Raw genomic sequence first — 12,267 nt, 5'->3', positions numbered from 1 at the left:
CAGGGTCTTAACCACTGGACCGCCAGGGAGGTCCTGGACAAAGTAAACTTCTAATTATGGTTCTCCCAGGAAAGCTCAGCTTTAAAGTGTGGGTAATGCTGAGAGTGACAACAGTTTGTCTTAAAAAGTCCCAGTGAAATATAAAGAACTAAAACCAAGTCCACTGGAGAAGATCACAGTTTTAAGACAAAACAGGATAAAATGTAATAGAAGGGAGGAAGAAAATGGAGAGATGGAAACACCAAAATCACGTCACCAGCGTTACAGTTTCACCTCATTAATCCTGTCACACACACCTCCTCGGAAGTGTTTGATTTCATATGGCAGGTCCTATCCAACCCACCAGCTGACCTAGTGGCTGGACAGGCTAAGCGTCCAAGGGGAAGATGCAACACTAAGAGGTTCAGAGGGTCGAATGAGGCTGGGGAGGTGAGAAAGGGCTTTGTGAAGGGACTGCTGTTACCGATGGTACTTCACGGCAGAATTTTCCAGAACCACTGGCTGTACTCCAGCATGGACTGAAGCAGGACAGCACAGGGTGTCTGGTACTTACTATGTTAGAGTGAGGATAGCCAATGAAGATGGAACTCGGGCTGAAACGTACTGCCTTATCCTTTGTGTACATTGCATGCAGAAGTTGACAGAGTCGCTCCTTTTCACTGCAGATCTTCACCTAATTGGTTTATCTCCTGCACCCCGGGAACACAGCCCTCCACCTTTTCCCTTGCTTCCCAAGTCCACATTCTGGATTGGTTTGATCTACTGTCACCTCTGAGCTCTTGTTTTCTCTCCTGAAAGAGCGTGATGCTCAGAAACAGACTCCACCACTTACTAGAGTTAAGACAACGACAACAACAAAACCTCTTTGGGCTAGTTGCCTACCCCCTCTGTGCCTCAGTTTCCTTGTATGTGAAATGGGATAATAGTACCTCTCTCAGAGGATGTGATGAGTAAATGAGATGATATCTGTAAAGAGCTTAGAACCGATTGTTGTGTACATTAACCTCAGTTTTTAGAACAGGCATCTTATTTCTTCCCTTTGAAAGAATCTAAGTATGAAGAAGCAAGATTTTCGTGCACTTTTAGATGCTAATCCATGTGCCTCTGAGCTAGTCACAAACACGATCCACCCACGCAGGGGTACATTGTCCTGGCACGTGACCGTCTCCACCAAGGGTAGCATTTGGTGATGACAAATGGTTGCATGTTGAAGACACTTTGCTGGGCTGTAGAAATGACAGGAATGGATGACGTGTGGTAATGGAGATGGTGACCAATTGAGGCTGTTTACAGCAACCTGATTCCATTCACTATCCCAACATTAAAAAAAAGCAGTGCCCAATATAAACAGCAGTTTTCACTGTTCTAACGGCTAAGTCCTGTGGTCAGAAGAAAACCCAGCTGAACTCATTCTGCAAGAGCAATAGAAAGAGACTGGCAAAGCAAAAAATGTAATGCAGTGTGGAAAGTGCCCGAAATTGGGACTGTGGCGATCTAGGGTCTGGTTCCTGATATGCTACCAGCAAGCTGTGTGACCTGGGGGAAATGTCTATACCACTCTGAGTCTGAGCATCTTTGTGAAAAAGAGGGGGTAGATGATTGCTAAAGTCCCCAGCAGTTTTAACAGGCCATGACCTCTATGCTAGATATAGTTGGACTACTACTAACTGAAGGCTGTGGTCCTAATGTGGCAAAGATGGTTCCTTCTCCATCAGGTGAACAACTTGTTTGGGCTTGCAGGGGACTTTCTCAGTGCTACCTCTGGAAGTCTTGCATCCCAGGAAAGCCTGCAGTCCTGGGCACGCCAGGGTGCTCGGTCACTCTAATTCTCTTTCTTCTAATGTGGATAGTTCTGGATCCCCAGCGCCACCTTGGCTAAGGAATCTCACAAGCGTGGCTCTGATCTTGTGCCAGTTGCAACACAAAGGAAGCTATATGACAAGCCCAACAATGTGCCAACGAGCTGTGGCGTCACAGTTTTAAAAAAATCCATCGTCAATTAACTGTAGAAGCTGAAGGCCGTAGTCACAGATAAAAGAGGAAAATGGGGGGACACCTTTAGGAAACGCATTCAAGACCTGGCTTGACTGCCAGTCCTTGAGCAGAGCTGCCTTTAAAGCCATAAGTGGACTTTAGAGACCCCGGGGAACAGTCCAGGCAGAAGGCAGAGTGCCCTAAATATTTGCTGATGGACGTCACCCTTCTGTGCTTTGAGGGACTTTTACGTCTGTGAGTACTTGACCTTCTGTGTCTGAGGATGCATGATTCTCTGATTTTCCCTATGCAGAGAGTGTTAAATCTACTATCTTCTTGCCTCGAAGCTAAGACTGAACATGAGTTACAGAAAAATTGTGAGGACCTAGACCGAACTTGGGTCACTTTGTCAAATCATCAGAGGAATTGTTTGGAGGCACATTTTAGTGTGTTTGCTATAGAATGAACTCAGGAAGTGCCACTGACAGTATTCTCGTCTAAGGAACCAAGGAAGGACCCGAAATTTCCTCAAGCCTCAATATCCTGTTTTTAGGACCAGGGCTGCAGAGCAGCCTCCTAGAGTATTGAAAGGGACAGACCCCTCTCGGCAGTAACTGTGCGTTCATTTCCCCACTGACGGCTTTCATAGCCTTCAAAGAGCAACACTTCAATGAAGACACAATTCATGAACAGTGTCCTATGAATAAAAGGGCTCCCCTGGTGCCGCGGTGGTTAAGAATCCGCCTGCCAATGCAGGGGACACAAGTTCGAGCCCTGGTCCAGGAAGGTCCCACATGCCGTGGAGCAGCTAAGCCCGTGTGCCACATCTACTGAGCCTGCGCTCTAGATCCTGCAAGCCACAGCTACTGAGCCCATGTGCCACAACTACTGAAGCCCACGTGCCTAGAGCCCGTGCTCCGCAACAAGAGAAGTCACCACAATGAGAAGCCCACGTACCGTGGCGGAGTGGCCTACGCTCGACGCAACTAAAAGCCTACATGCAGCAACGAAGACCCAACGCAGCCAAAAATAAATAAATAAATTTTTAAAAGATTAAAAAAAATAAAAGAGCACATGGAGGAACCCCAGCTGGCAGAAGAAGGCTGGTTTTTGATGAGTCAGTAATTTCTTACTGACTTGCACTGGTGCAACCGTAAATGCAGTCTTGAGCCTTGTCATTTGGAGGTGTTTTGTTTTATGTGTGCAAGTTATAGGAACTATAATTCATCTGACAAATACCTCTTGCTCCTCTGCCTTTTGACTCTTATGAACATTTTGGTTCAGACAGATGTCAAATGGAAGATTTGTATCTGTAGTCTTCTGGGCTGCCTTGATGATTTCTTCCACAGGCAAAGTGAAGGAGGGGGTCTCACACTCACTCACCCATTCGTTCCTGATGGAGCAGTTACTAGCAGACCGTTGTGTTAGGATGGGGCTCTGAGGTAAATACCAGATAAATACGTGACCAAGGCTTACATGTATTAAGCCACTAGAGTTTACACGGACTGTTTTATACACAAGCATGTGATGTAGGCAACATGGGAGGATGATCGCCCTGCCCTTGCAGACATGATCATTCATTCGGAGCAAGGGCAACAGTGCGGGGTTTTTGTTGTTTTGTTTTTTGGGGTTTTTTAAAGTATTTTTGTTGGTGTATTTCTCTTTCGGTATTGCAAAAAAAAAAAACCTACAGTCAGCATCATTGATGTCAAGTCTACCAAGACAGTCACACTCAGCATTAAAATGTAAATAGAACAAAGGAGCGCTTGTTTAAAAGGTGCATGACTACATCTATTCCAGCTTAAAAGCCTGTTTAAGATACTCTATTGATTTCATAGCCATTTCTGGTGTGCTTCTGCTGTTAATCATTTTTTTCCTATGATTATTAGCTTCTTAAGTTTATTACATATTTTCCTCAGAGCCAATTTTATCTTCAGTAAACGTTTCAAAGTCCCTGATGGAAGCAGTTCAGAATGGGCTTGGGGGAGGGAAGCTGGATGAAGGAAGGGGCGGCAGCTTTCCCCTGGGGTCAGACACCTCCCCTCAGGGAGGGGAATTACACATATTTATTTATTATTTATTAAAAATTTTTATTGGATTATAGTTGATTTACAATGTTGTGTTAGTTTCAGGTGTACAGCAAAGTGACTCAGTTATACAAATACATAGATCCACTCTTTTTGATTCTTTTCCCATATAGGCCATTACAGAGTACTGAGAAGAGTTCCCTGTGCTATACATTAGGTCCATATTATTTTACATGTAATAGTGTGTATATCAGGATAATTTATTTCAGGGTTTCTCAAGCTCAGCACTATTGGCATTTTGCACTAGATAATTCTTTGTCATGGGGCCAAGACACACACATTTGTGACAACCCAAAAAATGTCTCCAGATACTGCCAAATATTCCCTGGGGGCAAAAATCGCCCCCGGTTGAGAACCACTGATTTATTTTAACCAGGATCTTCTTCCTTAATCCTCTTCCTGACGTTCAGGTCAGAATTCCAGAGGAGATCCATCCTGGCCCCTGGCCCCTGGTCCACTCTCAAGTAGAAAAGCATTTTAGAGCGAAGTGGATAAGACAATGGCAATAAGTCACTTTAAAAACGTAAACACCAGTGTTTGCTACGACATGAAATTTTACACCAAAATAATTGCATTATCCTTTTGATGCAGGGCTTCAAACACCGATCCCTACGTCTGCCATGAATTGGGGTGAGATCCCTACTGCACAGCTGGGGAACCGTTGCTAAGGCGGAACACGCTTTTTAAAAAACACAGCAAAGAAGTATGTGCAGCATATTATCATCTGTGTGAAATAAAAAGGGGGATATATGTTTGAAAAGCATAATTCTGACTTTGGGAAGAATAGAGGCCCCTCAAGAAGGAAATGGGAGACATCACCCTATATATAAAAAATAGGGTTGGGATGGGAAAAGACAAGGCCACACAAGTTTGTGGAATCTATTATTCTTTTGGCTTGTTAGCTATCAAACTGAGTTGTTCTGGTCAAAAAAAGAAATATGCCTGACACGAAAGCCACTTATTTTATGATCCATCCATATGCCTGACACGTTTTTGTTTGAACCAAGAAACTGATTAAGGTAATCTTTAAAGAGGTGACTGAATTTTAGTCTGACTTCAACGGTGACATCCAGAGAGCAGAGATTCCCGTGCGCCTTGCAGGTGGTGGGTATCCTGGCCCTTCCGTGATTGAACTCTCATAAGATGGCCAGAGTCTAACGTGGTCAAACCGTAGAGCAACTCACCTCTCTTGTCAAATGTCGTGGAATTGATAAGATTTCGGAGTTAGATGGAACATTTGAGACTCATTTTACAGATGAGGAAACTAAGGCCCAAAGAGACGAAGTGACTGGCTCAGTTAAGGTCACACTGTTCCTTAGAAGAAACGCTGTGGCTGGTAAACGGGCCTCTTGTTTCTGCTGCTGGAGGTGTTTCCTGTAGCCCAGGTGTTTCCTCCAACATTCTGATCAGTATCTCACGAGGGTGAAGGAGTTTATCATTAAGCCTCAGGGCAGTGAGAGAAAGCATAAAATATGGTGCGGTAACTTCCATCAACCTGGAATGCTTGCTTCTGCAGATTTGGTTGTTCGCTTTCCTTCTTCCAAAAAAAGGTCTTTCGTTGCACTCACGGCATTTGCCTGGTCCTTTTTCATAGTCATGCTAACGTGGGGAGATTTAAAATAACAACCCTGAGTCATGGGTGTTTTTAAGGTGACGGTAATTTTGTAGGGCAGTGGTTCTCAAAGTGTGGTCCTGGACTAGTGGCATTGCCAGGGAACTTAGGAGAAATGCGAATTCTCGGGCCCCACCCCAGACCTATTGAATCAGAAACTCTGGGTGTGGGGGTGTGGCAGGCACGGGGTTTGATACACTGAAGTTTGAGAACTACACTGTAAGGCTAAGTCCTCTAGTTTAGTAGTTGGTAAACTTGGTTGCATATGGGGCCACCTAAGGAGCTTTTTAAAATATTGCTGAAAATGAAATTAATTTAAAAAAATGTATAACTGTGTGGTGATGGATGTTAACTAGACTTATAGTGGTGATCATTTGGCAATATATACAAGTATTGAATCATTATGTTGTACACCTGAAACTAATAATTCTATATGTCAATTACATCTCAGTTAAAGAAAATGAAATTGATGCCTGGGCCTTGCCCCCAGAGATTCTGACTTAATTGGCCTGCGGAGCATCCAAGTATCAGGATTATTAAAGACCCTCGATGACTTGATACTACTGTGCAGCTAAGCTTGAACCATCCCGTAGGGGACGATCCTTTCCTTCTTCAGGAAGATGGTTCTGACTCTAGTAAGTTACAATCAATTTAATTACGCTTAATTGTAATTCTTGTACTCAGCTGAAAACTTATGCCTACTCTGCAGACATTTGGAGAGAATAGCAGCTTTCAGTTTATCTGAAGATTCAAATGTACCTAGATTAGAAATTTCTGATACTTGTTTTCACTTACCCCAAAACTGTGATTGCCAGGCACTTAGTAGCTTGGAATATTTGAGTTGTTTCTAATGCTTTGGTTTTATGGACAGAAAAAGACAATGTTTATTTTCTAGAAACACAAAGTATAAGATTCCATTGGTGAAAATAGAGTTATTACCAAAAAAATGTTAAAATTAACAGTACTTAATCATTTGTAATAATGGGTTCAGCACACACTCCTTAATATCTAAGGAATTTCCAATGATTTTATTAATATGGGAATCTCCTTTAAAAAAGTGTTTTTAGGAGGGAAGCTTGAACCAAGAGAAAAGTAATAGAAGCAGTTTTATTTAACACCGTATTTTTCAGCACCATTGGTCAGTTAAACAACAGCAACAAAAAGCAGTTAAATCAAGGAGTCTATTTTTTTTTATTGAAGTGTAGTTGATTTACAATGTTGTGTTAGTTTCTGGTGTACAGCAAAATGGTTCAGTTTTTATAGATGTGTGTGTATATATATATGTTCTTTTTCAGATTCTTTTCTATTATAGTTTATTACAAGATATTTATTACAGTTCCCTCTGCTATACAGTAGGACCTTGGTTATCTATTTTATATATAGTAGTGTGTATCTGTTAAACCCAAACTCCTAATTTATCCCTCCCCCCACTTCCCCTTTGGTACCTATAAGTTTGTTTTCTGTGTCTGTGACTCCGTTGCTGTTTCTTGTTTTGTTTTGTTTTTGTTTTTGTTTTTGTTTTGCGGTACGTGGGCCTCTCACCGCTGTGGCCTCTACCGTTGCGGAGCACAGGCTCTGGACACACAGGCTCAGCAGCCATGGCTCACGAGCCCAGCCGCTGTGCGGCATGTGGGATCTTCCCGGACCGGGGCACGAACCCGTGTCCCCCGCATCGGCAGGCGGACTCTGAACCACTGCGCCACCAGGGAAGCCCCCCCGTTTCTGTTTTGTAAGTTCATTTGTATCATTTTTTTAGATTCCACATATAGTTGATGTCATATGATATTTGTCTTTCTCTGACTTACTTCACTTAGTATGATAATCTCTAGATCCATCCTTGTTGCTGCAAATGACATTATTTCATTCTTTTATTTACGGCTGGGTAGTATTCCACTGTATATATGCACCACATCTTCCTTATCCATTCATCTGTTGATGGCATTTAGGCTGCTTCCATGTCTTGGCTATTGTGAGCAGTGATGCTATGAGCATTGGGGTGCATGTATCTTTTCAAAGTATGGTTTTCTTCAGATACATGCCCAGGAGTGGGATTGCTGGATCATATGGTAGTTCTATTGTTAGTTTTTTAAGGAACCTCCATGCTGTTTTGCATAGTGGCTGCACCAATTTACATTCCCACCAACAGTGTAGGAGGGTTCCCTTCTCTCCACACCCAGGGACTCTTATTAAAAAAGGATCTGTATGTGACTTAAATATTGTATTTTAACTTGAATTATATAAATGGACTTATTTGGGGAGACAGTTCTCCACGGGTCTCTTGCAGTTCTGTACATCTCATGAGCAGAGACATTGAGAGCCTTGGTTCTGGATAATCTTTTCAAGGATGTTTATATAGCAAGCAGAAGATAGTAGATAGTTTTGTAAGACAGAGATAGCGTCCCTTTCTGGGGCAGGTGGCAGGTTTGATTGCTGTCTGGTCTAATAATAACAGTGCCTCCCTCTGGGCAAAATTCAGTGAGCTTTGCTTGCAACCCATTACAAATGTTTGGGTTCTCTAAACTCGGGGTTCCTCAGCTGTGATGCAAACCCACTTCGTGCATAGCATCCACCCAGAGCCACTCCGTGGCATTGGGGGGACAAAGGGAACAGGTACCTGCTGTGCCACGAGTGCTAAAGTCCTTTGTCCCCGACCCAGGAGCATTAGCAATTATTTATCTTTTTTTAAACCCATTGCATTAGCAATTATTTATCTTTTTTAAAAAAATTTTTTTAATTTGCTTGTAAGGAATCTATCTTTTTTTTTAACATCTTTATTGGGGTATAATTGCTTTACAATGGTGTGTTAGTTTCTGCCTTATAACAAAGTGAATCAACACCATACACAAAAATAAGCTCAAAATGGATTAAAGACCTAAATGTAAGGCCAGAAACTATCAAACTCTTAGAGGAAAACATAGGCAGGACACTCTATGACATAAATCACAGCAAGATCCTTTTTGACCCACCTCCTCGAGAAATGGAAATAAAAACAAAAATAAACAAATGGGACCTAATGAAACTTCAAAGCTTTTGCACAGCAAAGGAAACCATAAACAAGACCAAAAGACAACCCTCAGAATGGGAGAAAATATTTGCAAATGAAGCAAATGACAAAGGATTAATTTCCAAAATTTACATGCAGCTCAATAACAAAAAAACAACCCAATCCAAAAATGGGCAGAAGACCTAAATAGACATTTTTTAAAATTTTAATTGGAGTGAGAACTTAAAAACATATGCACAGCAATCTGAGTACAGACTCTGCAGATATTTTCCCCTTTTTATTTATCTCACATCTAACTTGATAGCTTATTTTTATTTATTTATTTATTTTTGGCTCTGTTGGGTCTTGTTTTTGTATCCATTCAGCGAGGTTATGTCTTTTGGTTGGAGCATTTAATCCATTCACGTTTGAAGTAATTATCGATATGTATGTTCCTGTTACCATTTTCTTAATTGTTTTGGGTTTGTTTTTGTAGGTTCTTTTCTTCTCTTGTGTTTCCCACTTAGAGAAGTTCCTTTAGCATTTGTTGTAGAGCTGGTTTGGTGGTGCTGAATTCTCTTAGCTTTTGCTTGTCTGTAAAGCTTTTGATTTCTCCGTCGAATCTGAATGAGATCCTTGCCAAGTAGAGTAATCTTGGTTGTAGGTTCTTCCCTTTCATCACTTTAAGTATATCATGCCACTCCCTTCTGGCTTGCAGAGTTTCTGCTGAGAAACCAGCTGTTAACCTTATGGGAGTTCCCTTGTATGTTATTTGTCGTTTTTCCCTTGCTGCTTTCAATAATTTTTCTTTGTCTTTAATTTTTGCCAATTTGATTACTATGTGTCTTGGCGTGTTTCTCCTTGGGTTTATCCTGTCTGGGACTCTCTGCACTTCCTGGACTTGAGTGGCTATTTCCTTTCCCATGTTAGGGAAGTTTTCGACTGTGGTCTCTTCAAATATTTTCTCAGGTCCTTTCTCTCTCTCTTCTCCTTCTGGGACCCCTATAATGAAAATGTTGTTGTGTTTAATGTTGTCCCAAAGGTCTCTTAGGCTGTCTTCATTTCTTTTCATTCTTTTTTGTTTATTCTGTTCCGCAGCAGTGAATTCCACCGTTCTGTCTTCCAGGTCACTTATCCGTTCTTCGACCTCAGTTATTCTGCTATTGATTCCTTCTAGTGTAGTTTTCATTTCAGTTATTGTATTTTTCATCTCTGTTTGTTCTTTAATTCTTCTAGGTCTTTTTGAAACAGTTCTGGCATTTTCCCGATCTTTGCCTCCATTCTTTTTCCGAGGTCCTGGATCATCTTCACTATCATTATTCTGAATTCTTTTTCTGGAAGGTTGCTTATCTCCATTTCATTTAGTTGTTTTTCTGGGGTTTTATCTTGTTCCTTCTTCTGGTACATAGCCCTCTGCCTTTTCATCTTGTCTGTCTTTCTGTGAATGTGTTTTTTGTTCCACAGGCTGCAGGATTGTAGTTCTTCTTCTGCTGTCTGCCCTCTCTCATTCAGTATTGTAATACATGACTTTTAGAGGCTGCATAGTATTCTAAAGTAAAATGTTTTGAATCCAGTATCCTTCAAAGAATCTGAAACAGCAGTTTTTGCCTTAAATACATATCCCTTTACCTTTCTCTTGTATATATCACAAGTGGTAGACCATCACTTTGGTGGTTCTGAATGAACCGTGCTTCCCAATATTCATGTTCTTCTGGAGTGCCTTTCCTTATTGACTCTGGGCTTGGCCAATAAGTAGGACATTAGCAAGGATGATGCAAACGAGGCTTCGTAGTGCTTGCACACTGGGGCTTATCTATATTGAAATGCTCACTCTTAGGATCTAATCACCTTGAAAAGAAGCCCGCTCTAGCCACATGGAATGAAAAAGAGCAAGAAGTCACAGCCTCCCCACCATCCCCACTGCGGCACCAGACAGGTGAACAAAGCCATCTGACTGCAGTCTCGTGGAAAACCCCAAACGCGACAAACAGAACAGCCCAGCAGAGCCCCGGCCAAATGACAGAACGGTGAACAAATATAATGGTTGCTGTTTTAAGCCGATGCATTTTGGAGTGCTTTGTTACACAGCAATAAATCATTGAAACATGATAGCTTTTAATATGAACGGTTACGTCAAATATAAGTTCAAAAAGGACTTTTTGTTATTATCTGGTTGAATTGCTGAGGTCCTGGCTGATTAGATGACTTTCAGAAAGAACATGGGCAGTGGAGTCAAAAAAAGCATGAGTTGCAACCCGGTTTTGCATATTAGATATATGACTTCTTGAAGTATCAGCTTCCTCGGGGGCAAACCAGGTTTTAACAATAGCTACCTCAGGACTTCCCTGGTGGCGCGGTGGTTAATAATCCGCCTGCCATTGCAGGGGACGCAGGTTCGATCCCTGGTCCAGGAAGATCCCACATGCCACGGAGTAACTAAGCCTGTGCACCACAACTACTGAGCCTGCGCTCTAGAGCCTGCGAGCCACAGCTACTGAGCCCACGTGCCACAACTACTGAAGCCCGCGCGCCAAGAGCCCATGCTCCGCAACAAGAGAAGCCACCACAATGAGAAGCTCGCGCACCAGTGAAGAGTAGCCCCTGCTCGCCACAACTGGAGAAAGCCCACGTGCAGCAGTGAAGACCCAATGCAGAAATAAATAAATAAATAGGTAGATAAATAAATAAATAAAAACAATAGACACCTCACAGGTGTTTTATTCTTAGGCTCTGAGAGTGATGGTGCTTCTAACTCAATGGCGTGATAAACATGAAGGAATGTACGGGTGTGAGGTCACATTTTTATTACAAAGCCATGTCTCTCATATCCCAAGCAAGTGTTCTTGCCACTATACCTCAGTACTAATGAATCCACTTATGAGTCTATGAAAACCAAATGGCAAGAGGGATTATCTGTAATGCCCACCTGGCAAAACTGCTTCTGATTTTCCAAGGCAAGAGGCAGAGCTGCTTAGCGACCATTACCTCCATAAATAACCTTTTCTCTTTTTAACTAAGTCATCCACTCCATTATTTGCATCAGGGCCTTTTTTCAAAGCATTTGATCCTTTGGACTCATCTGGTACACTCTAATATTTATGTGGGACCAGCCCTCAACACGAAAGAAGGGTTTTTTTTATATGAATTTGCATATCCTGTCAAGGACTTTTTCAGAACACTTTCATTTCAAGGTAAAATGAAACTTACAGGACTAAGCAGAGAAATGCTTCACATTTCAGTTTAAAGGAGGGGGGTAATAAAGATGTTAAAAAAATAAAATAAAAATTTTTTAAAAAGGAGGGGGGAATGAAGCAAAAGACAAGGTTAATTATGACACTGGGGCTTTACAATGCTAAAAATATACTATATATGAAGGAGCTATGGAAGCTGTGTTCTATTTCTACGTGTCGTTTACAAAGAGCAGGCTCATGGTATCTGCAAATTTCTTTTTTTATTATTAGTTTTTATTGGAGCTTTATTAGTTTTATCGTTGCTTTACAATGTTGTGTTAGTTTGAAAATTTCTAGTAAAGATTTTTATTTGAAAAGCGTTCATGGTTGTATCTAACTGAAAGGGTTAACATTTTAACCTTGTTATAAAAATAGTATGAT

This window comes from Globicephala melas, chromosome X, assembly GCF_963455315.2.
Source record: "Globicephala melas chromosome X, mGloMel1.2, whole genome shotgun sequence".
In the NCBI taxonomy this organism is placed as follows: domain Eukaryota; kingdom Metazoa; phylum Chordata; class Mammalia; order Artiodactyla; family Delphinidae; genus Globicephala; species Globicephala melas.
The sequence above is the reverse complement of the archived record's forward strand: the minus strand, read 5'-3'. Positions refer to the sequence as shown.